The 20,610-nt window shown below is 45.4% G+C and overlaps 1 protein-coding gene across 1 annotated transcript in view; it reads right to left on the bottom strand.

The window, feature by feature from the left end:
• Window positions 1–18,436, bottom strand: part of CERS2 (ceramide synthase 2) — a 107,251-nt gene extending 88,815 nt beyond the window's left edge. The window contains exon 1 of the mRNA XM_069218520.1: window positions 18,275–18,436. The gene's annotated coding sequence lies outside the window, so the exon portion shown is untranslated. The remainder of the gene's footprint in view (window positions 1–18,274) is intronic.
• Window positions 18,437–20,610: the final 2,174 nt, after the last annotated feature.

Raw genomic sequence — 20,610 nt, 5'->3', positions numbered from 1 at the left:
ATTTTGGTGGAAATAAAACTTATTAGATAATGCCAGCCCTAAAAATGAGATGGCATTTGGTGGCAGGAGAGATGGAAGATCCCCAAGATGTCATGGGATAAAAGAGAAAAGTTCCTCCACACTTCTTATGTGTTACAACACCTTGAATTCCCTCGACCAAAACACCTTCAGTATTTGTCGACAATGTGCTTCAGAGTTTCTTCACTTCAAGCGAAAGTGAAAAGCGGAAAACCCTAACTGTAAGCACTGAATACCACAAGTGTAATGAATGCCACCACTGCGTCACTTGTGTCCCACAGTGAAAGAAAGCCTTCCCTGATGCCGGGGTATCCCAGTGCCTACCGTACCTAGGAAACCCACTCTCCCGGGTACCGGAGTGGCGTGTGGAAGGAACTACAGATAGTCAACATGGCCGAAGGCCCTTAGGCTTTGCTGTCAAGGAAAAACAAGTGCTTTTTGGGTGCTGGGACCTGCAGCAAACCAAGCATGGTGAACCGCTCTCTTGTCAGCGATAAACTCATCGCAACTTGGGTAAGCTGACACCAAGGGAGACATTAAGAGCTGGTGGGTGGGGTATGAAACTTCTTGGGGTGGGAAGATAGCAAAATCCAGGAAGTTCAGAACTCAAAATCCAATGATGTATTTAACACAGAGGGAGGTTGGGCGAACTGGGTGAAAGGCAACCTGCAGAAGGTGTGGGAGTCCATAGAGCTAACACGGATAACCACAAGACAACTGGGCGCGGATGTGGTGAGGTGGTGAGATACTTCGGTTGTTAGTAGGTGATGGATAAACCATGAACTGCAAGAGAGGAGAGCCAATGAAAAGGGGACCCTTACATTATACACCCATCCGCAGGGGCATTATAAATCCCTCATCACCATTCGCTATGTATTCCTCCGCTCCTCACAGGGAGACTAAACTATAGATACAGTTTGAAAGACTTTGCTAGGTTGAAGCCACTGTGATAGGGTTGGTGTTGGCTCAGTCGCACGCCAGACTCCTGCTGGAGGGAGGGTGTCGGAGTGATAAAAACAGAACTTAATTTGTCACAAGGCCACAGCAGCTGGCACTACCCAATGCCTGTGTGGGCACTATTAATGACATTTCAAACTTTTTGTACATTAGAAATGACAAATACGAGCCACCCAAGCTTCTCCCATAGCTTTGGGTGGCAGGTACTACTCATTTTTACTGTATACAGTAAACAACTGTTGTGCTCGTCACAAAATTAGACGAGCAGCACCACCACGTAGCTGGCTGTCAGACATCCCAGTGTTAAAAGTAAGTGCCTGTACCGAGCACCGGAACCACCGGCTCAAATTAAGCACTGGATAAAAGGCGTTTCTGCTAACCTCAAACTATGTATGTGTTTTTGTTATTTGGAAGCCGGAGATATAGTATTGAACCAAGGAGGTCATAATTATAGTGTAAGACAGACTGAGTTAAAATGGTTGGAGGTTTTCAGTAGGCATCAGGGCAATTTTCTGTTTCACTCATGTAATTAATTTGTGCAATTCTAGCCAATGGAAATGACATGAAATAATGGAAATGACATGAAATGCCCGAAATGACGCCTATGTGAAACTTCGCCTGCTTTTTGTGTGCAGTCGAAGGATTCAGCAGAAAATATACTATTTTAAAGAGGTTTATACCGAAAAAGTACAAAAAAAAAAAAAAAGAGATTTGCTCCCCGAACCAGTCCACTTTCCTGTATCTCAGGTAAATTTTGAATGAAGGCATGTGTGCCTTTGCGTCTAGTTTTCGCTTGAAATACACCAAAGCACTTTTTGTGTCCCCTGGCAGATCCACTCTATCATTGGTCTGATTCAATTTATTTATTTTACATTTGCACGAGCAAATCCCCATGGGGCATAAGAGATGTTTACAGAAAGTTGATATTTTTTGTGAAATGTTTTGAGCCGTTTATATGATCTTGCAGCCAACATTTTAAAATCAATAAGTATTTGGCTACTTATATCTGTGTATTCATTATGTAGAGTTTATGACATGGAAAAATTATGTTGACAAAAATGGGGAAAATTATTTTATTGTTTGCACTGGCATTCACCCAAACACTGCAGAGAACAAATATAGATTAAACTGCATGTTGAGAAAACACCTGAATCAACTCCGAATACTGCTGTGAACCACTCATCTGCAGACAGAGAATCATCCAAACCTAGACACCACCGTCAAGAGCTGTAGCCACTGTGCTTTGCCAATGCTTGTTTCAGGCATGGGGCAGGTTGATCTGGACCTCTTTCCATGAATGAAATAAGTATTGGCTAAGCAGTAGGTCTGGTGTTGGCTGCCTGCCTTTTGGCTTGGTCAATGCTTGTTATGTTGGTTTTGTTTTTTTGGTGAAGCTTTTTTCTGGGGAAAGCCGACTTTCCATTCAATATAAAAACAGTGACTTAAAGCAAAACTATTTATTGCTCCTTAAAAAAACAACACACGTGCATATTAGTCCAAGGAAGATGAGAGGGACAGAGTGGATTGGGGGGTGGGTTGAATGGATTTGAGGGGCACAGAGTGGAGTAGAGTTAAGGGGAGGGGCGTAGAGCGGAGGGGCATAAAGGGGAGAGGGTGACAGGCATAGAGGTGAGGTAGAGTGGAGGGGAGGGGAGCAGAGAGGCGGGGCAGCGTAGAGTGGAGTGCCACAGTGTGGTAAAGTGGCACAGAGTGTCAGAGTGGAGCATTATAGTGTGATGTTTAGTCGAGTGTCATGGAGTGTGGTAGAGGGGAGTTTTGTGTCGCAGAGTGTCATAGGTAGGAGTGGAGTGGCCTAGAGTGAAGTGTGGCATTGTGTGGCATTGGGTGGAGTGGCTTAGAGTGTCAGGGTGGAGCGGCGTAGAGTGGGAGTATGCCTGGGAGAGTAGTGCACTGGCATTACAGACAACACATTTTCAACTGAAAGGACTATTACATTTGTACTGACATACAGGTTTACTGATAAAACTGTACAGTACACAAATGATAATGTGTTGAAATGTCATCACCTAGTGTATTGATTTTTTTGATCATATTAAAAATATTTGTTCCTAGCACACTTCAGAATTGGAAAAAAAAAAAAAAAAAAAAAACACACAAAATAGTGATTTATTTGTGCTTTCCTAATTCCGACACATTCTGAAATCTTTGCACAGTTAATTTACAAGCATTTAAATGTTGTGTGCTGGAAAAAATCCTTTCCTTTCACCCTTCCCACCCCCCAGATTGACAAATAAACCCTATCACTTTGAATTCAGAGAAAGAAAAAGTAGAAACCAAGCTCCCTTGGAAGGCAGGACCTGACATTTGACCCCAGTCTTTGATTGCACAGCAAGTGTGACAAGCTGACAACAAAACGTAAAGGCCTGTTTATAGAAAGCCAACACTTGTGGAAGAATGCCATGCTCCAAAGGAGGTAGGCAGGCATGCTGGACAGCCTAAAACAAATAAAGCCAGGAAATACAAAGCAAGCAAATGCAAGTTACAAACCACAAAGCCAATGGTAAGCAGTAGGCAGAATTCATGCTTAGGTCAGCTTTCATAATGTAGTCAAACTGTCTTTAGCAACCAGACCACTGTGCTTTCTGGTAGGCTTTGAACAAAAAAGGGACAAAAATAAAACGTTTGGCAGCATCAATTGATCGATTGCCCCTACAGGCGATGTAGTATATGTAATGTGGGCTCTGGTCATGGGAATACGTTACTAATTGGTAGCTTTATTAGAATGTTATAATGATGGTGTGTTTTTCATACTGATATGTATTCTATTACATAGGGACTGAGAAGTAATTCACTAAACCTGAACAAACCTAAGGCTGTGTCTCGTTTCATGCTTTATTTAGGGAATATTTAACTCGCTGAGGCCTACACAAAAGCCCTGGGAGGCGTGAGTGTGAGGAGATGCTCAGTGGCTCCAGGCAGGTAGGGCCCATATACTGCGTGCTTTGACCAGACCCATGGCACAGTACAGGTCACTTTCTGCCCCCTGTCATAATCTGGGAATTATTTTGGTCCAGAATGGCCAACGTCAGTAACTGTAAGCTGACGACTAATGTGCCCAGGCACTTTTAAAGTCAACCAGCAGGCCCAGCCTGCACATACTGTTCCTTGATGAGGAACTCTTTCACCTGATTTCACAACTCTGTCATTTCCTTACGATGCGGTCCCCTACTTGCTGCAAGGTGGGCAATGTAGTCAGCGCCTGTATCCACTGAGGGCATCTCGGAAAATTCAACAGTTAATTGAAGGATGCTTTATTCATTTTCATTTCAGCGCCTCCTCAGAAAAAGAAAGCACCATAGAAATGCAATATAAATACAATTAAAAAAATAAATAAATTAAAAAAAAAAAAAGCAGGTCAACCTAGCACAAGCTGGGAGTTATTTCTGATTGGTTTGCCTTCCGGCAGTGAGGTATCCTTGTGATTCTGGAATGCTTCCAAGAATCCGTGCTCTACAAGATGCTGAACTGTTTTGTACTTCATAACTTAAGCAAATTTTAATTACAAAATAGATTTTTCACCATTGATCATGTTTCTGTGCTGTACCAAGGGCCCATGAGAAGCACCATCCTCACCAACATTGAATAGACCCTCCGGTCTGACTGTTATAACATTTCAAAACGTTTTTTTCCCCCCCCCCCTTACAAGCTTGACCCCTTCTGCTTAAGTGTTCTGATTTGGTGACCATTGGGAATCTCTGTGTTTGGCATCGGTATGCAGCGAGGATCCTTCTTTTACATGCTGGAACCACAGTGCTGAGGTGCTCCCACTGATAAATTACATTTTGAGGGGAAAGTAAAATCTAATCAAACAAAATAAAATAAAATACCCATAAATAAGTTAAAATATATGTATATCAGGATTGTCGCCACACTCTCTAAAATGGACCTCAACACCATTGCTTTTACATTGGTGTTTTCTCTGGTGGTCGATGCTGTTTCAGTGAGTGCTGAAAACTTAAACTACAAAGGCTGGAACCATACCAGATTTTTTGGAATATTCATGTATAATAAATTTACGTTTGGCGACTTTGAATCCACGTTGAACACGTTTTCAGATATTAAACAACTGGTAAGAGCTCTATTGGATATTATTGGCAACAGCCCACTGTTCAATTAGGATCAGTATAGCGCTATACACAAGACTATAGCCCTTTTTGAAGCGCTGTGAGTATAAGGAAACCCAAGATACTGTAAGTATTGAGAGCAATATTTGAAATAGGAAGATGTCGAATCAAACTTTAAAAGTGGCAAGGAAAAAAAAAGTATACGCAGAACCATCCCCGCATGAGGCCGTATCCCCCACACCACTTGTGTAAAAGTAACACTTGTTGGCAGATCAACTAAGCTGCCAAACTGTACTAGTGAGAAGCTTTTAACATTTTGTGTGGGTGTGACCTGGCATTCCAGAGGGGCCTGGGTATTGCTGGGTTCATCTTTGGGTGTAAACTGTAGCTGTGTGTGTACTGACTGCCAGTGCAGTTCTTTCAGTTTGCAGCCATCTCCAGGCCGCTTTAGTGTTGGTTGTACCAAGTGCGACAATCTTTGTTGACGCCTGCACCCCAAAAGAGATTATTCTTATGCTTATTTTTAGCTCATGCACGTAAACACTGTGCTGATGTCATATTTATTACCTGGGCTCAGATGTTTCCCATTTTGGGTTGTAATCCTGGCAACCTGTTTTGCGCACATTGTGTGATCCTGGACACATGGTTTATTGTCCTATGACCTGCTTCCTTTAAGTACCAAAACTTGTGAGCGCTGCGGAAACTGCTAAAAAATAATAACGAATAACTTGATGTTCACATGACTAATCTGTGCAGCACCGGGACTTCGGCAGAAAGGATCTACGACATTACGCCTGGGGAGATGGCATTTAATTTCCTCAGTTTCTGTCGTCTTTGTGCGGCCTTTGCTAGTGTCTAACACTGCGAATGCACTTTACGTTTTCAGATGCCAAGAACAGTGACAAATTATACACACACGTTCTACAAAGTAGGGCATCTCTTTGGCGCATGCTAGACTTTCTCACATGCATTCACCATTCAGCAGTAACATACACAGGACAGCAGAGCCTCCAGAAATACACACCCTGTCCATTTCAGAGTGAAAAAATCATGGATTTACCGGTCAGCGGTTCCTTCCGTACACTTCACCCAGTGATCACCCCCACGGATTCCCTCAGTGCCACTTTCCAGTACCCTTCTCTAACTACCACCTTCCAGTACACTCCCCTCAGTGCCACCTTCCGGTACCCTTCTCGGACCAGCACCCTCCAGTACTCTTCGCCGACTGCCACCCTCCAGTACCCTTCGCTGACTGCCACCCTCCAGTACCCTTCGCTGACTGCCACCCTCCAGTACCCTTCCCTCAGTGCCACCTTCCAGTAACCTTCACTTATTGCCACCTTCCAGTACTCTTCGCTGACTACCACTCTCCAGTACCCTTCCCTCAGTGCCACCTTCCGGTACCCTTCTCTGACCACCACCACCCTCCAGTACTCTTCGCCGACTGCCACCCTCCAGTACTCTTCCCTCAGTGCCACCTGGTACCCTTCGCTGACCGCCACACTCCAGTACTCTTTGCTGACTACCACTCTCCAGTACCCTTCCCTCAATGCCACCTTCCGGTACCCTTCGCTGACCGCCACCCTCCAATACCCTTCCCTCACTGCCGCCCTCCAGTACCCTTCTCTCACTATCACCAACATGGCCACTGCCTCTCCGTAGCCACTCTGGCATTCACCAACACCCTCCGCCCTTTCAGTATCACACCTGGCCATCCTGTAGTGCTCCCTCAATACCCCTTCTGGCCCTCCACCCTGGCGATGAGGTCACAGCGCCCTCATCTGTGGGTGGGTAAGACACAATCCCTCCTTGGGACCTTGTGGACATCTTTGGACAGTGGTTGGTGGACAAGCCCTGGTCCAGTCAGGCCTCCAGGACTCCCTCCGCAGGAGCTCGTGCTGCAGGTCCCTCCTTAGAAGGCGGCCTCGAGCATGTCGCACTCCCTCCGACCCCTCGGTGCTCAAAACCCTTCCCAAGACCAAAGCGCTCCAAATCCAAAATGAAACTGCATGAGCCCCAGCTGAAACTCTCGTGAAATGCAATCATAGCCTTCAGCCAACATGTTACTGCATAAATCTAACATCTACTCAAGGCAACACTGTACAAATTGCAGTGCTCGAATTATCACCTGAATTACACGTATTAAAATAGAAATGCAGAAATGGAATGGGTTCGAGTGGGTGCAGGCTATTTGGCAGGATAGAAGCAGTAGCGCTTGGGCCAAAGGGAAGGAGCAGTGAGGATGAGAAGTTGCAAGGCGTGGGTCAGGAGAGTGCAAGCCCTGGAGCAGGACGCCGCATGCAAGCCCTGGAGCCGGAAGGGGCCGCGGCGGCTCCTCAGTTATGGTGGAGGAGCGTCGCGTCCCCGCCAGCAGCTGCAAAACATTTACAATAAAACCATAATAAATTGTGCTTATTGTGGTTTTATCATAAAAGGGACGGGGCCACGGACAATGACAGGGACTCAGTGCCCATGTATTTTTGGCCAGCCAAACATACATGCGTAATGTGCTCTCTCCGACCCGGCACCGTAGTACTGGGTTGGAGAGAGCAGGCAGAAGCTCCCACTCTGCCACAGAGTGCCATGGCTGGGCGCTCCATCCAATCCTAACGCTGGTTTCATGCTGCCAGCAGCATGAAAGCAGCATTAGGATTGGCTGCAGGGCAGGCTGGGAGCCTGTGCCTGCAGGAAGGACAACTGAGCAGCGTGGCACGGCGAGTCCAGTGGAGGAAGATTATTATTTTTTATTTTTTTATTATATCTTATGTTTTTTTGTCGCCCACCCCCTGTCTCTTGCGGAGCCGCAACGCACCTCACCCCGCGAGCTGCAACTGGGATGGGGTAAGCCACACGCAGGAGAGTACAAGGGTACTTCAGTAGACCGTTATTGTCTCCCCCATCTCCTAAACTCCGAACAATATGGAAGCGCCATGCCCAGGGCCTAGGTCTGCCACGTGACCGATTTTTTAACGGCATAACCAGTGTATCAATATCCGCGTGGATATTTAAAAAATAAAAAAATAAAAACACCCAAGGCTGGTATTTTTTCTTCTTCTCTGTGCTTTCTTAAATCAGCAGACATAAGAAGAAAGCACTCTGAAATGTGTTCTAGGGCCGCCTTAATAATCCGTGACTAATAGTTAAAGGCAACAAAGCCATGGTAAAAATGAATAGGGTCGATTTGATACAAAGTTATACTTAAGTTTCGAGTGGAGACCTTTGCCATATCTTGAAACATGGACATACAGCTGGCAGTCGCAGCTGGCGACTCGGCATCGTGGTGGGACGGAGGCCAAACAAATGTATGTATGTATATATATATATATATATATATAAAATGTTTTAAAAAATTTACCAACCTTGTCACTGCGCTGCTCCCGCGTCACTGCCATCGCACTCCAGGTACAGACTCCTAACCTGCCCTGTGCCAATCATGAGGCTGCTCAAAGCAGTGTCATGATTGGCTGAAGCGCCCCAGCTGGGCGCTCCAGCGCAGACTGGGAGCTTGTGCAGGCTCTCTCCAACCCGGCACCACAGTGCTGGGTTGGAAAGAGCCCTTGTGCGCATGTATGTTTGGCCGGCCCGAGACGGCTAGCCAAACATACATGCGCACTGAGGGGAGTACTCTGTGCACTCCCCTCACGCTCTTCACCCCCATGGCCCCGCCCCTTTAGATACAAACCGATAGTAGACAGCGTTTATTGTTGCTTTGTTTCTAAAGGTTGCAGCTCCTGCTGCTGGCGCGGTGAGGGTGGGGGCAACGCTCCTCCGCCCTGATAAGCTGCACCTGATGGCTGGTATTTTTCTCTGGGAAAGGCGGCAACCCTACCAGGGGCCGGCTACAGTCCATCAGTCGGGAGTTTCTGGCATAGGAGGAGTTTATACATGATATGAGGCCATGTGAGAGTGTGGACTACGGTGCCAAGAAACCCCATCCATCATTTGTTGCTAAAGTACACCGAGCATGACATTGACTCCATAGCCGTCAAGTGGTGGTGCGCCATTGTGTTATTGTTATTGCTAATTAGTACTTACACCTGCACAATGACACCTTCAACAGGCTTTGTTTGTTGCTCAATACCAGTTTGGCTGCAGAGAAACAAATGTCCTTATTAACAATTGGAAATTCGAAATTACAAGTTCTAGACTGCGCACAAAGTCAGCACTTAAAACTTAATGAATGCAATGGTTGTGATTATCTACACTAACATCAAAGTAAACGTTTTAGCAACCTTAGAATGAAGGAAGTATTTAAAAAAAAAATAAGTAATGATGTTATAAACCGTTGTCTTAAAGTTTGCATCCAGCGCCTTGATGCAGGTTCATAGCTCACTGTGCTATATTAGAAGGACTGCAACTTAAGAAGTGAACTTACAAAAGAATCTGCGGCAACTGCAACAAACCCCACAGCTATCTACATAACATGCAAATCTGCAGGTTACACGTTTTGGTTTGTAGCAGGCACAATAACTGTTCTAAATTATGTTAAAACTTATGACTGAACAAAACTCAGAATCTCGCCATCAAGTGCATTAACCACCAGAGTTACACTGCTGCTATTATCCTCTGAAAATTGTTGAGCACACAAAGGATCTCTGCATCATGTAAGATATATTAAAATGCAGCCTGTTTGTGATCAATTAATTATGCCAGCCCAACAAGGACATTGAATTAGAAATGTTTTGTGCCTCAGTGACGCCTACTCGCCCCAGAGGGCCGCTTACTCTGGGTGGGGGAGCATCGTGGCACTTTAGTGCTTTTAAGTGGTGGTGGGTCAGGACACGGATCCAGGTGGCAGCGGTCGGTGTGACTTAACCTGATGTGACCACCATTCCTATGTACTGCACACTTCGGCAGTCAGGCGGAACCAAAGATGGGACCGGGCTGAGACCACGGGCTCCAACTAGGGCTCCTTCTCCGGAGTCCCGCGTGGGTGCACTGTAAGTTTTTTTATACCGTAGAAAGGAAAGACAGACAACAGCGCTCATTTCAGTCAGTGCACAAGACGCCTCGCTGAACTTGACGGAAAGTGCAGTGGCACCGGTTGCATCACCCCAAAGCCAGTGCAGAGTCGTCGTGTGCAGTTGGGAAACTGGAGAGTTTGTGTTTGTCTCAGTTGAGTTTGGACAGACACACTTGTGCTGAGCCCGATATATGCAAGTGACGATTGCACTGATGCTGCCAAAGCTTCATCCAAGAGACGTTTGATCTGCCGCTGCACGCACTGTGCTTATCCCATTGGTCATAACTAAGGCTTCCAGTGTTCTGTTTTTACTGATTTTTACAGATAAAAAACACAGACTGAAAACAACGTGTTTCCTGTCTGTATTTATTTTAAAAAGTGGAAAATACTTTAAACTACGTGTTTTGTGAAAAACTCCCCATGCTGTCTTTCAAGAACTCCAGGCAAGAGCTGAGCAGATAGACATTATGGAGAGTTAAAAAAAAAAACAGAATATGATTTCCTTTAATACAGACATATGTTAACATATTTGTAGCTTAACGCTGCTATGCGCCTGTAGGTGTAGTATTTTGTGACATGTGGCTGATTAAGTTGTTAAAACGCGACAAGAATCCATGTACGAGGGCACATTTAAGCGTTAAATAAATGTGGAAATATAGCATTTTACTACTCCATTTCTTCTAAAAATGCATAGTATATATTGATAGATACCAATAAGATGGCCAGAAAATAAATATGGATAAGTTGATATGGAAAAGTTAGAAAAAACTAAATACCATAAAACAGGGAACCCTAGTCATAATGTGCCTATTGTGTATGTTTAACACCAGCTTGCAATATTGCTACCAGGGTGTTCTGGTAAGGGAGTGTGGGTGGTTTGCAATCTACTACCCACCTTGTCCCAGATATGCGTGAGTGGAGAGTGCACTTTTGCTACATGGATTGCTCTGCGCATGTAAGGTGTGCACTGCCAGGCCCGATCTGTGTGAGTAAAGCCTACACCAAAGTTCCAAAGTGAGTAGGTATGATAGATCGGCCTCATCTCCATCATTTAGGGACAATAAAGAGCCCTGAGTTTGGCATCAACTTGAAGGAATATTTCAGTTTATATTAGGCCCCAAATGATCTACATGTTCTGTATGTGAGAGGCTTGCACTGCTGTGGACAACTTGATGTCTGGTGTGTTACCAAAGCTTTAAAAAAATTAAAATAAAAAATAAAAAAAAAATATATATATATATATATATTTTTTTTTTTTTTACAAAAGCGAACAGAAATGGCATTGCAAATTATTGTCTAAAATAATGGATGGTGGTCTGGGCACCGTGCAGAAGATTCTGTTTGAGGTGTGCGCGAGGATTCACTAAAGTGCAGCGCTCTGTGTGTTAAGGAACCTATACAAGGAATTCGAATTTCTAGCCAATACAATTCTACAATACAATACACGGGGGTCATGTTTTAAAGAAAATGCGCAAGCTTCCCGAGTTTTCCTTTTTAACATGTTTCCTTTATATCTTAGGGGACTGAATTATTCAAAGTTAAAATATTCAAAGCTCTCAGAGGAAAACAAAGTAACTGCAGTGACCCAATCTGCGCGACCATCTGGAATGTAAAGTTGAGCACCAAGCAAAGAACTCGTAAACAGGATAATAGCGCCTTCCAGTCACGACCGTTACTGGTGACCCTGGAAACACGCAAAGCGTCGTTTCCATGTCGTCGAAAAAACAAAAACACAAATAGGTGCACGCGGACGCCGTCACTCTCCTGGGCGCCTAAAACAACCAGCCCCGGTTTTCCTTCCTAAGTCGTCATTGGCCGAAGCAGGTGCAGGTTCCAAAGCCGCTGAACCGGAAGAGCCACTCCGAGGGCCGCATTCCTGTCACTCGATAAGTGCACCAATATCTGCATTCCTTACAGCTCAAACGGCCACCAATCGCTGCATTCCTTACATGCCATTTTTGCAACCGCGCACGTGCTATGGAAGGAAGGCGGGAGTCTAGGAGCCAATAAGACGAAAGCGACCTTCACGGGATGCATAGTGCACAAGAAACAGTAGAAATACAGAGGGCCCTGGCCTCATCCACGATCCGTCCCTATAAAGGACAACGCCCCAGGTTCTTTCTCCTACCTAGAAAACCCTCCAATCCAATACAAATAAATTGAGAAATTAAAGCCACAACTTTTTCTAAATGATACCACTCTCGCCATTTTCCTACAAACATGCGACTTGGTCCCATCCTGCATCTCATCTCCTTCAAAGACCTCCATCTCATCTACTTTTCCAGTACGAACAATCATTATGTGTTGGTTCACCTTGCACTACCACAGGCTAGCTTCATGGTGCTCCATTACATGTGAATTATTGCTTGTGTGCGTTCCTCGTGCTCTATCATCAGTTCATGTTGCACTTTTACAAATGTGGGCACGTGCACCACTCAAGCAGAGGTTTCACCTTTCAACTTGCACCGCTGGAGGTATGGATAGCCTGCATTATTAGGATAAGAGTTCATTCTACCTCAATAAAGATGTGGGTACAACGTTCAAGTTTTTTTTTCTTCTTCTTAAGGTGTGGCATCATCTATCCCTTCACACTGGTACAGGCATGAATTAATTGTGCAGGTTTATGATTGTGTCATCTAACAGCTACGAGTAGATCTTGTGTTATCGGAGCTCTCAATTTTATAGCATTTTTAAAAATGTTTACCCATCTGTATCCAGATTAATTGTTGCGGATGTTAGTGGTACTTGACAATATTTATTTTTTTCCTTTAAAAAAAAAAAAACGTACGTTGTCACTAATATTTCCACAGTCTATTTTTCCTTTCCTTAAAGATAAATACACATCAGGAAAACAGTTGTTAGACAAATGTACTTATGTGTAAAAAGGGAAACCTGGGCACCATTATTATGAGTGTGGGCTCGTCCTCAAATGATACACATCTGGTGTCATAATTCACCTGCACTGTTCCAGGTGTGGACACATTGTGCACTATTAGAGAAACTGGTTCATTGTGCAATCTTATACGCATTGGATCACTAATCACTGCAACACCTGTGGTTTACTGCAAGATATTGTAGGTGTTTGCTGATAGTGCACTCTTATTATTACTAGTAAGGGTTAGAGCAGCACTATTACCTGTATGGATACAAGATTTCCTTTCACAAGTGGGGGCTCAAATTGGACCGTAAATTGAGTTCACTGTGCACTTCTAATTTTTACATACATTGGGTTATCATTCACTATTATGGGTGTGGGTTGATAAATAAGTAATTGAAACAAATGCTAAGGTTCTGAACCACTAAGTGAAATTGACAAGGGTTTTCAACTAGAACTACAATGTGTTTTGCAGCCACCAGTCCGATTCAAAGTATGGCCTCAAATGAATCATGCAAAGTTAAAAAATAGTTTGGCAGTTTGGTTCCAGGAGGTGTTAGGTCTGGGCTGCTAAAAAAAAAAGAAAAAAAAAAAAAAAAGCCTGGTCACAAAATTATCTGTTTTCTGTAGCACAGAGTAAGCTTCCCCACCTTCAGTCCCAACCATGGGCTACTTTTTCCATCAACTATGACTCTTACTGTTCGACCTTTTAGATCTGATGACTCACAGATCTACCGTGCTCAGAAAATTGCTGATCCCGTTGCTCCCGGATCCAGATTCTGGCAGCTATTTTTGGGGCACATCTGGGATCTGGCCAACCCAGGGTAACAGGCAGAATTAGCCCTGGTGTAATTTCCAACACCAGGACATATGTCAGCAGCATCAGCACATAGTCTGCATTCTGTTCGGAGTGGCAACTTACATGCGGGCATGGAGGCTTCTAGTTTTTTTTTCCGTATTTTTTTTTCCACTTTAGCCAGGCACAAAACAAAGGCCTAAATTAAAGTGTCGTCAGTCCTTCTTTTGTTCAGGTATCATCTTGGCTGGGAGCCATCTAGAACCTAACACCTAAAAGCCAATGCAATGTAATGAAACAAAGGTATTCAGTTTATCACTTCACAAGTACGTTAGAGAAACTAGGACTTGGAGGCAGGCTTTTGACTTTTTTCAACCCACTATGTAGATGTGCTTGTGCTGTAAAAATGCAAGAGACATATATATATATATATATATATATATATATATATATATATATATATGAGAAATTACACAAATATAGATTTAAATTGGACCTGCTGTATTCTTATTCAATGTTTTAGAGTGCCTCTCAGCGCAGTGTAGCGTGTCAGAACACTTTACATCACATACCTAGACACAATACATCATAAAAGTGTGTATATCAATGTGCTGGAAATGTTGATAAGACAAGACAGTTTAAACGTGTGAAAATCACATATGTTCATTCTTGCAGATATATGTTAAAAGTGAAAAATCAGGAGAAACAAAAAAGCAAGACATAACATTTAACACAGTGATTAGGGTGGTCTGTACTAACAAGATATTATTACTTCCCAAAGGAACCTTCTGTGTAGTCTCAGAATAACAACAGATTGTGGAAAATTCCCAATAAAGGATCTAAACCCATGACTTGCAGTTTGCATGCAGGTTCTAAATACCAGTAAATAGATCACTGTGCTACATAATGGATAGCAACGTATGATCAGGAAAGAATACGATGATCTCCGTGTCAAAACCCGTGGCCGGCTTACTGATCAACATAAAATACAAATCCGATCTGCATGTTACATGATGTGGTTAGCAACCTATTAACTCTCGTTTCTACTTCATAAGTCAAAACTGTGACTTGTACAAAACAGACACCTCTCCCAGAACTGCATTAACTACCAGAGTTATCTCACTGCTATTACACCCCCCCCTCATAAATTGCTGGCCACACAAAGATCTCTGCAGCAGGAATCTTAACCATGTAAAATATTTTAAAATGCAGCCTCTGTGTGACCAATTAATTTAGCTAGAACAAAATTATATATAGAGAGATTTTATGTTAAAAGTATTGATTGGTCCTTCAAATTTCTTTTAATTGTGTTTAGATATCAAGTAAACCCTTCAGGGATAACCTTCAGATTCAGGTTCTCATTACGAGTGTGGCAGTCCGAGGACAGACACACTCGCGTTGATGGTCGGACAGCCGCATTCCAGATGGTCCTACAGCCCAATAAGAACTTCGGCAGGCGGACCCACCTATAGACCGCCATCCCAACCAGGATCATAGATTCTGAAGGGGTGACTGGGTCGGGCTTGTAACCAGCCATGGTGATTGCAACCTCACTTTCCTTCATCCTTTTCATGACGGGGATCCTGCCATGAAAAGGCTGCCAGAAGCCTAGTGCCGAAGCTCAGTGGTGAGGGAATCCAGTGCATGCCTCCAACTGCCCAGCACCTCCAGAATGCACACGGTCTCCTGTGCAGACAGTAAGGTCTCGGAGGGTGTTGGTCGGCCCCATCTGTACTAAGGTATTGGACTCGGCTCCCGTGTCCAATACCGTAGCACTGTTACCACCGGAATGACCGTCAGGAATGCTCTATTCCAATGTTCTCGACTGTCAGTCATGCGGGAACAGTGTAATAGAGTAGTGGCCACTAGTATGACAGGGACATCCTCCTTGCGGCATTGGCGGTTGCCTGGTCCAACCGCCAATGTCGTAATCAGGTCCTCAGTGTCTAAGTATTAGTATGCTCGACAAACTGTTGACACTAAACTAAATTCAGACTGAATATATGGTGGCAAAGCCAATAGGGCTGGCGTTGACTGACAGCTTTTTGCCTTTCTCAGTGCGTGTTGCTTTGTTTTGTGATGTTTTTTTTTTTAAAGTTAACCATTGTGGAAGTTTGTGACCTCTAATCAATCTCAAACAAATTAGGTAAGAGCAAAACATTTTTTTTGGTCTCAAAAAGAACATTGTGCCACAGTAATCCCTGGCACTTACGAGTACACAGCTAGTCGGTGTATGTGCTCCTGGTGAAAAGGAGGAATGCTGTCACTTACACAAAAGTTAACAGTGGCTGAAGTCGGGTGGGCCACTGCCCTATAAAGTGTGTTTTAGTGGAAGTAAGAAATACGTGAATGGCAATAACACACCAATGGATTGAGAGACTGGCTACAAGTCCTTCTATGTTAGAGTATTAAACCTATAATTTTAGTAAAAGCAGTTTTGTTCTAGAACTTTAAACATGATACTCCTATCTAAATATGAGTTGGAAATTTTTGCCAAAAAAAAAAAAAATATTGACTTTTAGCAGAAATAAAAACCCATCAAATCAAAGGAGAAATGAAAGTAGGGCCTGGACAAGCATTGAAGCACATTATTTTTTTTATAGAGATGTGCAAAATACAGTCACTCTCAGTAGAAGGAGCCAGTGACAGAAGTAGGCTGACTCACTGCCCCATGCTGTGGTAAGAGGAAGGAAAATACGAATGACGTATGAACATACCAAAGATTGAAGAGCGCTTTCCAACAATTGAGTAAACATTTATTTTTTTAGTATTTTGGTGGGGCAGGAAACAAAAGGCTGTCCAGAAACTCGAACTATATTTAAGCCAGATGGAATAAAATACACTGCTGATGGGCATCTGTGAGAAACTGCCTCGACATCTAAGTAAAATATGCCCTCAACTACGAAATCTGGAACTGTTGCCCAACCGGCGGGCCTGAGCTTTTGCAGCTTGGTGTCAAATACACCTGCAGCGTCCAGGAGAGGCTCCACGTCGCAGGTGATCTGCCTGGCTCCTTTTCAAAGCATCATGGGAACCTGAGCTGGTCGCCAGGGGCCTCCAATCACAACTAATTAGCAAGTCAAACACTATTTGTGCATCAGTTACCCTGCTAATGGCGGGCGCTGTGGTTTAGACTGTTTCCTGAGAGTACCGCCACCCCCGAAATACACACACTATCCCCGTCTGCTCATTATTTATGGTAAAGAATGACAGCTTATTTATTCATCTGGTGAAGGAATTTGTGAACCCCAGACAAAATTATATTTTTATCTATGGAAAATATCCTTACTCACCAGTGGAAAAACTTGTCTTCAGAAACCTCTAGCACAGGCTGCATCTGGTCACCACTAGGCCATACACAATTGCCCATAGTTCTAGAAAATCTATTGCAAATAAGTTCTTTCATACCGTCGCGTAGAGGTCTGTGAAACTCGTTGTGAATAGCTTGAACATGGGAATTAAAAGTGCACTTCTGTGCGTCCTTGGCCACGTGTAAAACTGTCCTTCCTTACTGCAGGGAACACTTGGGTGGAAACCTGTTGGAACCCACTGATGGAAAATGTTTAAGGGAACTGGTCTTGCTGGAAAGCTTTCCCTGGTGGACTACACAGTCTGCTCGGCAAAGCACCCCCTAAAGGGTCAGACATCGTTCTACCTAAATCAAAAATCCACTGTCCACTGCCCCGTTTTCATCACTACCCTACTCCCCCAAATGTTTGGTCAGTGCCCACCCACCGCCACCCATGCAAAACGGTGGTTCTCACCTTCCCTTTTGTGGATATATGTATGAGCTATTGTGTTTTAATGTAACAGTTTCAAACAATTGTACGATTGGTTCATAAATGTCCCCTTGCCTCCCACCGACCCTTCTCGGTTCCACCCAGGGGGGGCATTCTGCTGACTACCTTTCAAGAAAGGCCCCTACTTCTCCCCTCTAGTAAAACGCCCCAATGAAACGCTGTCAGGGTGGGGTCTCTGCTCCCCAGGTCCCCCAAAGGCCTTCCTGGTTTACTCGACCACCCTTTTAACGAGCCGGCCAGACGGGACGACGGGTCACTGGTCACGTTGGACACCCCTTCCTGGGACCCACCCACCTGCTCTTCACTCTCCCCACCCAATCCCAGTCGTTTCCCCGGCAACGCCATGGTCGCCCCTCTGATCTTTACCCCTAAAATTCGCTCCCAGGAGTAGCACTCCCTGCTCACTCCTTCCCTGCAACTGATGGCCCCCACCACTAAAGGAGGAACTTTCTGCTGCATAAATCCGCCCCGAAAGCACAAGGGCTACTGTGCTCAGTGCCCCCCCAACCTCTCCAGCAGGTGAATCCCTCCTTCCAATCAGAAGCTGCCCCTCACTACGCGTGGCTCACTCCAGGGACTTCGGCTTCACTTTATGTCTTCTACAAAGTTCTTCGCAAGTTTGACCTGAATCTCAAATGCGGCTTTTCACTTTCTTCTACGCCTAACCCCTGGAACCCCCACAGACACCTGTCGCCACCCTCCCAGCTGCCGCACCCCCAGCGCCCCATTCTCAGAAGCAGCACAGAACAAGGTGTGACAGGCACTGAGTGCAGGACTCACTCCGAGGCGCTCGGTCAAGTGCAGCAGTAGTAACTCGGCAGCTCTCCGGTCCTCCGGGCTCAGTCCCAGCGGCTCCCACCCCGGCAGGGCTCCCTGTCCAGCGGCCTCTGGTCCCGGTGAAACTCCAGGTAACTTTCAACCTCGACCAGCCACTCTCCCAGGACAGGAATAGGAAGTGAGGCTTGGAAGAAGTGACGCCCAGGCTGGGACTCCTGCAGGGCAGGAGCCCCGCCCACTACCTGCAGGAGCCCCGCCCACTGCCCTCCTGCAGGTGCAGCCCCTCCTCGTTTTCTGCGGTGACCCCTCCCGCGTCTCCTGTCTCTGCAGGAACGCTGCCCTCCTCGCAGGAGCACCGCCCACCCTAGAAGCAGGAACAGCAACATTTCTTCTAGCGCCTCTAACCCCTCCCTGGGGGACCACGCCACAACTTTCTGGAAAAGCAGGGATCTGTTACTGGCAGGACCGGGGCCTCCGCCTCCATCTACTTCTAACATCACAGCCTTCGCCCCCTGCAGGAGCACTTCCATCCTCCTCTCCCTGCAGGGCCTCCCCATCCTCCTGTAACTTTAGACGGTTCCACGCAAGAACAACGACTCCCTTCAGGAGTTCCCCTCTATAGCAGGAGCAAATTGTCTTACTCCTGAAGCAGTGACTCTGTGCAAGAGCCGCCCCCCACTCAGGGAAACCTGACTTTCTCCTTCTCCACGCACTGGTACAAATCTTTCCTTTTCCACACACACTTGTGGCCTACCCGTGTGTCATGGGCCCTGGTGCAAGGAAGGAAATGGACCACCAGGCTGCTGTTTATATTATAAAATGCAGCAATAATCTGGATTTAGAGGGTCTCTCAGGGCCTCGGTGCCACTGCACCTGCTGCACCGTTGAAAGCTAAGCTCCCGAGGGCAGTTCGTAACTGGTGCAAGATCAAGCACCTTCCTTCACCTCCAGCAGGAGGAACCCTGTACTCAACTGAAGGAGCGCCTGCGTTCCGCAGTACACGCAGTAGTGTCTCCAACTCCTGCAGGAGTGCCTGTGCCTACACAAGCCTTTCCTGGAGCAGGATTTCTCTGAGGCGTCGGTGGTGCTTCCTCCAGTCAAGCACCTGCTTTTCACCTGGCAGGAGCACCCACCCCTTTCTCTGCAGGGGCACTTCACTATTCATGCAGGAACACACACTCTTCCCCTTTGGTACCAACTCATCTGTTCCTGCAGGCAGACTCCATTAAGAAGGAACACTACATTTTGGCCCGTATTTATACTTTTTTTGCGCCGCATTTGCGTCGTTTTTTGAAGCAAAAACGGCGCAAACTTGCAAAATGCCATTGTATTTTGTAGGTTTGCGCCGTTTTGCGCCAAAAAGCGGCGCAAATGCGGCGCAAAAAAAAGTATAAATACGGGCCTTTATTCCCTTAAAAATCCCCTACATTAGCACCGATCACCTCTGCGTCACTTCCTAGAACGCTGCAAATGCGCCACTCCCGCTCTACTTCTGGTATCCAGCTCTGCAGGAAAAACCTGAAAACCATCCCTGTCTATTGCGCGGGCACCATCCCGCACATTCTTGGCTGCCCTGCTTTGTGTACTCACCCGTGAGTGCCCCTAACCCCCTCTGCCTGGACCGGTTTTACAGGCACCCGTAAACCGCCTCCCAGCCAGGGTCTGGCCCTGATGAACCTCATTTCCGAGTTTGATCAGATTTGGAGATTAGGTGTCCCTGCCTAATAGGTGCTGTGTGTTTCCATGGAAGCCATTGCTCACGTGATCAAAACCCAGATTATCCACTCAGAAATCTACCTGAATCAAATTCAGAATGTTTCACACCTGTAGGTAGGTGTTTCCCAAGGGTGTGGATTACATTTAACAGGGGCAATACAGTGACCTCACTTTGCCCTGCAGGGTGCTGGAGCACCCCAACACGTATTGACCCATATCACCCAATCCTAATGTTTCTAGATTGTAAATTGTTACACATCAGCTCTGATGAGTCATCCAGCCAGCTCTCTTTTCATTAAGTTGTTACTTGTCCGATGCGAGTAGCCCCTCTAGTCCTGTTGTATCAGCCTCAAGTAGCCCTGTGGCAAGTGCAAGGTTTTCTTCATGCCTGATTTTTCTAGATCTCAAGTTACCACGTGCAAGATGAGAAGAGTTTATCCAGTCCTGTTTTTCGGGTGTCAGCTGCCAGGATTTATCTTCTAATTTTCTATATCCCAACTTGTCACGTGATTTTCTCGGCCCGTTTTTCCAGTACTCAAGTTGTCACGTCTTATTTGCCTCACCCATTCATGTTTTTTTTTTCTTACCTCAACCTGTTTCACTTGAAGTTTGAGGAGTTAGCC

This window comes from Pleurodeles waltl, chromosome 12 (genome assembly GCF_031143425.1).
Source record: "Pleurodeles waltl isolate 20211129_DDA chromosome 12, aPleWal1.hap1.20221129, whole genome shotgun sequence".
NCBI lineage: Eukaryota > Metazoa > Chordata > Amphibia > Caudata > Salamandridae > Pleurodeles > Pleurodeles waltl.
This window is presented reverse-complemented; position numbering and strand designations above follow the sequence as displayed.